At 26.0% G+C, this 6,986-nt stretch overlaps 1 long non-coding RNA gene across 2 annotated transcripts; it reads right to left on the minus strand.

The window, feature by feature from the left end:
• Positions 1-608: 608 nt before the first annotated feature.
• On the minus strand, positions 609-3,362 carry LOC126909492 (uncharacterized). Of its 2 annotated transcripts, XR_007705049.1 has the most exons (4): positions 3,171-3,362; positions 1,980-2,009; positions 799-824; positions 609-726 (listed from the first exon to the last, which is right to left on the minus strand). It is a non-coding gene; the product is annotated as an uncharacterized LOC126909492 (long non-coding RNA). The 2 variants fall into 2 exon arrangements; XR_007705048.1 differs by lacking the exon at positions 1,980-2,009.
• Between the last annotated feature and the right edge of the window lie 3,624 nt (positions 3,363-6,986).

The following is a 6,986-nucleotide window of genomic DNA, read 5'->3' on the forward strand; positions in this document are numbered from 1 at the left end:
TAATAATTCTTATAAAAATTTAATGTATTCAGTTTTATTTATTTAAATAACTATAATAATCAACACGATGTTTGATTATAAAAAAAAAAAGATTTTTTCCAGTTATTTTGATGAAAAACTCATAACTATTGAAAGGGGAACTATCATAATTTCAATACGATTAAGTGAAGAGTGTTAGCCGACTACCAATTTTGAAATATCATATTATATTTTGTCCATAATTATTTTTATTTAAATTATAAAGCAAACAACTTGTAATATAATTTGTTTCATGTTATTAAATAATATATATTATTCAGTAGTTAATAAGTTTTAAATCCAATAACAATTTTGTCAATGAATACATAAAGTTAGTTTCTCGGTTATTTTATTAGGCTTTGATATTTTTTAAACATAAATTTGTACATAAAATTATTTTATGTATAAAATAATAGATTGCGTTCATTTAATTGAAATTTCTTTTATCTCTAAGTTTACAATTAGAATACTTATTATTATTTTCGTCAAATTTCCTAAAAGTTGAAAGTCATTTAACTTTATAATTGATTGTTTTATAGAGTTTATATCATTTTTGATAATTTAAGAGCTTAATGTTGTTTANGTATCATTTTTGATAATTTAAGAGTTTAATGTTGTTTATTCTATCAAAAAGGCAATTTATGATTTTATTAAGGTCACGCTTCATTACGACTGACATTGTTCTAGTACAAACTGACGGTTTCCATACTGGGCAATATAAAGACGACATAAATTTTTAACTTGAATTTAATTAATCTAAAAAACTCAAGCCATACTTACTGAATTCAAACAAATAAGTCATCAGACTGAAATTTATAAATACAGTTTCTTTGATAGAATTAAAATGTTTTTCTATGCAAAAATAAATTTTCACTTAGTGATTATATGCTTTTAAGTATAACATATTGTTGTTATCTCATAACTCATTAATTTTATATCTAAATAAGTTAATAAATACATTTTAGGTTTAAGGTAAAAGGCCAATAGTGATTTAATATTATTATAAACTTCTAAATTACGTTTCAAAACCTACATTAACCAATATTATCGCTTTTTGGTAAACTTTAGACAGCTCTTATATTTCGTTTTAGATATTACAAGAAGCTTAGGATAAGACCTTTATAGTTTTACTTCTGAAACGATAGCGAAATTTATAGAAATTAGTCTATAAATTTGAGATATATTTTTGATACTTGTAATATTTTGATAAAATACGCNCCTTCTGAAACGATAGCAAAATTTATAGAAATTAGTCTATAAATTTGAGATAGATTTTTGATACTTGTAATATTTTGATAAAATACGCATTCCAAGTTAACTAGCGAGATATTTAAAGGTTAAACTTAACTTGAATGCACAATATTTTAGATATTTCTAATATAAGTTTCCAGTGGTGTATTTACGGGGATTCTATGGGATCCGTACACCACATGGACATAAAAGTATAGTGGCGGGGATAGTGGAAGGGCAATTCTCCTGACTACTAACATTCTAAAAGCTGTGCGGATTTCCTCATAAAAAATGTTTAAATACGTCACTGCAATTCGTATTAAATCGTATACATATTATTATAAAAGTTAATATGATTAAAATATTGATTTTAAAATTTACAAAATACGAGAGACTGCTGGAAAATTAATTTTTTTATAATACTATAACATTTCATAAATAGTTTTCAGTAAAAAATAGTTTTAACTTTTTTTTATTAACTGATACATTGCATTCAATAAAGTTGATCTAGGAAAACAAAACTTATTTTCATAAAATGTTTTTTTTTCGACAAGTTTATAAGTTTAGTGTTGTAAATATCATGAGTGATAAAAACTTTCATGCAATCTTCAAAAAGACTAAATTAAGTAATATTGTTTTTCTATACTAGTTGTTTAAAGTAGGGTTGAGTTAGAACTTAATTAATCCGTTACTGAAAATGTGTTTAAGCAAGAAGGTTTACTTGAAATTACCTCTCATATAAATAAACGTTGTATTCTCACCTAAAAAATAAATTTTTTTACTTGAGATACTCACAAATGAATAATTTGAATGACTGTATTTTAATTTTTATAGTGTTAATTCAAGAAGTGCTTACTATTATTTTGTGCATTATGAGCACAGTAAATGTTCAACAAGCTAAATCTACAAATAAATAACAAGTCTTTCTAATGAAACAGCGTGGGTGTCTGTGTCAGTGTAGTAAAAACCATTGACGTTGTATTAAATCAGTGAACCACCGGAAACCTTATGGCACGTCTAGATTTAGAATGTGCGCGAAACCAACGTATTATCCCAATATCAATCATAAGAGCGGATGACAACGTTTTGGGTCGCGTCCAGTTTTGGTATTAGTTAGCTGTTAGACCGACCGCTGAACCCTAACGAGATAATGGGGCTAATATTTTTGGTACTTATATTATAGAAGGTGTTTTTGAACTATAAAAAATACTCAACAACGACAACGCGTGTAAGAGAGGGAAATAGTGCTCGTACCCATCTGCATCATTCGCCTTTCACCACACTTTAATCAACCCTTTCTAACTTGTGTCTCAGATGATATGTAGATATAATATTACTGGCAATTCAAACTAAAAGTAACACAAGGGAAATCATTATATCACTTCAAAGTTTTTTTTACTCATTTTTACACACATTGCGTTTGCACAAAAACATGCTCATCTATTGGTCTGTTGTACGATCTTCTGTCATTCTATTTTTTATCTTTCATACGTGGAAACCATACATCAGACGTAAAAAAGAGATTAAGGACACACTAAAAAGTCGGATTAAGGAATTATAAAATCACGTTTTTCATTTAGATATTACAGAAATCAAACACGAGGTAGATTTTTAAATAAAAATAATTAAATATATTTAGTTACTCACGTGTAACTAAATAATAAAAAAAATCAGATTTTATATTTATAATTGATTATTAATCTATTTAGCGAATAATTGTTTGTAATTTTAAATGTTCTTGGAAAAAAGTATTATTTTTTTGTCAAATTATTCCTTGTAGTCATAATAAAATTAGTTACTTAATTATGAACTTAACTCATAATTCATTATGGGTATGAACTTCAAAATATAACAATAGATTTCATTAGAATAAATTAGTTTTCAATTTGTATAAAGAAATGAACAATATTTTAAAGAATTACCTTAGGCTCCCAACAAACGTACCGGATATTTTGTTTGTGCCATACTAAAAATATTTCATAGGCTACTAATGAATTTTACCGATGAATTCAAAACTGATTTGACTATTGAACGACTTTTTGTAGCTATACATTATTTCGAAGTCATAATTTAGTCGTGGTATAAATGGATACTTCAAAGGAATTCATACATACCGAAATGCATACATTTAACACAAGTTACTTATTGTCACACATTCAAAGTGTAAATATAAAGCATAATAAAACCAATATAATTATTATTATAATAAATGTCGGTGAATATTACAGCTATAAATTATAGCTGCTATCAATGGTTTGTAAATTATACATTAAATATTACTTTAAAAAATAGTTTTTCAAGTATTAACATTTTTTGATTAATAAATAAAATATTTATTCACGAATTTTTTAAGCTTTAAACTTATTCATGATTTTAAATGAATAATGAGTTGGTTAAATTAAATATTATAACTTTATACTACAACAATATAATCCTGATTGAAACAAACCATTACTAAAAAATTAATTATTTTGACTTGAAACTTTTTTATTTTAAAGTTAAGGTAGAGAAAAAAATGAGTGGTCTAAAAGATAAAATTATTCCAAATTATAAGTATGAAATTTTACTAATGAATTTATTCAACCTTTAACTTTTAAGCATACACTCACTGCCTTGTTTAACTTACTTCTATTAATAAATTGACAAAAAGCTAATTATTTATTCAAAGAATCAAATATTTTTTATTGAACGATCATTTGAATCTTATTAACATACCATTTTTCATTTGAACATGGTACTCTAAAATTACAAGATTTAACTTCTAACTTTTGTATTTCATTAGAAATTTCTATTGGTATTTTTTACGGCTCTCTCAAAAAGTAAATTAAGTAAAATATTTATACCTAAGTCACGAAACCTCATTTTAATTAATCGAAAATATTCTAAAACAAAATTTTATCCACTAAAATATTCCTAATAGTGTATTTTATTTTAGTAAATGAAAATGAAAACCCCTTAAAATGATTTGATTTTAAAACATATAAATATCATCGTAATGAAATTGTTTTTCGAGTTAAAAAAACTACGAAAAAAATATTTCCCTTAAAAATTAAAAAATAAATATAGATCTCAAATTTATTCTAGTACAATAACACTTTTGTGATATAATAAAACATTAAAAAAAAAAGCAGCTTAAAGTACTTAGCGAAGATCATTGACATTTAAGCTTGTAATAAAATATCACTCTAGAGATTTTTTTCATTATATTCATAACACATATATAGTTTTAATTAGTCTAAACATCAAAACTTAAATAACAAAAATTAGTAAAAAAAGAAAAAATTGCTAGCATAAAACTAAAATATTACGAAGTATAACAAAATGGAAAATATTAATCCATCATTTGACCATAACTGCAATATATTTATTTTTAGTTTATTTGTCAAGAAGGCGGACCTTGAAGGATATTTTAAAGTTATAATGTTTGATCGTTCAATGTGAGCTCACAGTAAGTGCCTCCTGTGTAAAATACAATATCGTGTACATCGGAAAAGCCTACGGAAAAGTGTGCACCTGGCTCGAGGGTGTAAACTTATAGCGCCTATGTTACTTATAGTATATGAAATTGAACAATACGTATAGTGTAGTTGAAGTGAGATTATGAAAAATGACTTGAGCGTCCAGTTCACCGTACACGTATGATGAACTGGAGAGCCTTTCAAAGACTGTTTCATACTTTTCGCAGCAGGTCATCTAATCGTTTTCAACGATTTACTTAACGAAAGTACATCATACACCGGCACATTATGAACAAGTAACCAACAGGAAAATAAATCTTCCTTTTCGTCGAGTGCTCCTGAGGGGGACACTTATTGTTTTTAATGCCCATAATGCATCGCACGAGTCCATAAACATCATATAAACACATCGTACATATACAATGGGTAAACAGTGAAAACTTTGATAGAGCCGAAAGAAACTATAGCAGACCATAGATGCGTGAATCGTTGGTTAATACGATACGCATTTACATGAACAAACAAATGTCAGTTGATCAATACACTGTATGAACACCAAGAGAAATTACTTTCCATTGTTCTCAGCACTTCTGAGTGTTTGAGCCTCATAACACAATGTCATATTGGTATTACTATTACCGAGCCCTCTATTATGCGTTCTGGATAAAATTTCAACAAAAATACCGAACTAACGTTCTAATTAAAATCAAAAATATCGCTCGTGGTTCCCTAAATTTGCACTGTCGTTAACAACAAATCAGTATAATGGGGGCGCACGTCTCATTTAAATAACGTTCACTTTTAGCGTGGTTTATGAAAACGCGTTGAAGTCACGATTTTGTGCTATATCATTCAATCATACCAATAAAATTCTATTTTATCCTATCATGCATCTTTATATTTTTTTAGAGTAAAACATTCGAATAACGCTTTGGTTAATAAAGTTAGCGATTTTAATTCATATGTTTTCTAGATTAAGACAAAATTATTCGGTAACATTTTTTACAATATGGTGAATATAAGATAAGTTGACATTTTAAAATATGATATGTCTATCTTTTCAATCAAACAACTTCTCACTAGCAGTTAACAATGACAATCTATATATGCGAAGGCGATATAAATAAATAAAATATAAATTTGAACCAATCGATAACCATTTTTGTATTTTTACTTTTTGAGTTGTTAGTATTTAAAGATTTAGAAAAGATGAGGAATGGGGTAGTGTTTAATGACGTTCTTATTTTACCATAACGCACAGCTAAAAATATTACAGTACACAAAGGAATCCTTCTACGTTGAGCGTAAAAGAATAATATTAAAAGTCATATTAACGACAATGACAACTGCCCAAAATAAATAATAACAACAATTTTGAAATACATAATTTATTTCCAGTTCTCTATTTATAACTTAAAAAATTCAACAAATTTTTATTTAGTATCAATGTTATTTAATCTTTTATACAAGGTGACTGCTTTTAGTTGACCACTAAATTTATTCTAAAATTTTGAGAACATTTTTTGGCTCATTCAATTAGTATTTATTTTTCGATTTAAAATGATTAAATATTTTTTAAATCTATTCCTTATCCCTTAAAAAAGTACCAAATTTACTTTTTTAAACGATTATTTACATATTTTAACAGCTTATATGTTATAAAATAAACTAATCGATGACAACTTTTAAAATAATATTTTAGAAGTTTTGAATATTTTTATACATAGGCGGAGGAAGGAGCATGATAAAATGGTGCGTGATAATAAAAACAACATAACCTTCATATCGTTAAAATGTAAACTACATCTGTTAATATCAGGTACAAATTCGATTCAATAAAAAACTGAACTCAGAAAAGTAGAAATGGGTAATAAATAAGAAAATTTTGTAGCTTAAAATGATGTTATATAACATGAAAAAAAATATCTACTTCTTTACACCTCTATTGTAGTATGAAAACAAACTTATTCGGGTTAATAAATATTATANTACTTCTTTACACCTCTATTGTAGTATGAAAACAAACTCATTCGGGTTAATAAATATTATAATCGTGTAAGTAACAATGATTACTTGCACAAAAAAATAATATTCTGTAAATATTTTTTTCTTAAAATTTCATTTTTTTTTTTTAGAAAGTTGTACATTACACGCTTAAATCATACAAATAATAACGTTTGCATGAAAATACCATGCAAGATGAAATCTTATATAAATTACTACAAAGTTAATTGAGTGGTTATTGTTGGTAAAAAGTCTATTTAAAGGTTTTTTTTTTTT

This window comes from Daktulosphaira vitifoliae, unplaced genomic scaffold, assembly GCF_025091365.1.
Source record: "Daktulosphaira vitifoliae isolate Bord-2020 unplaced genomic scaffold, ASM2509136v1 Scaffold_451, whole genome shotgun sequence".
In the NCBI taxonomy this organism is placed as follows: Eukaryota; Metazoa; Arthropoda; class Insecta; order Hemiptera; family Phylloxeridae; genus Daktulosphaira; species Daktulosphaira vitifoliae.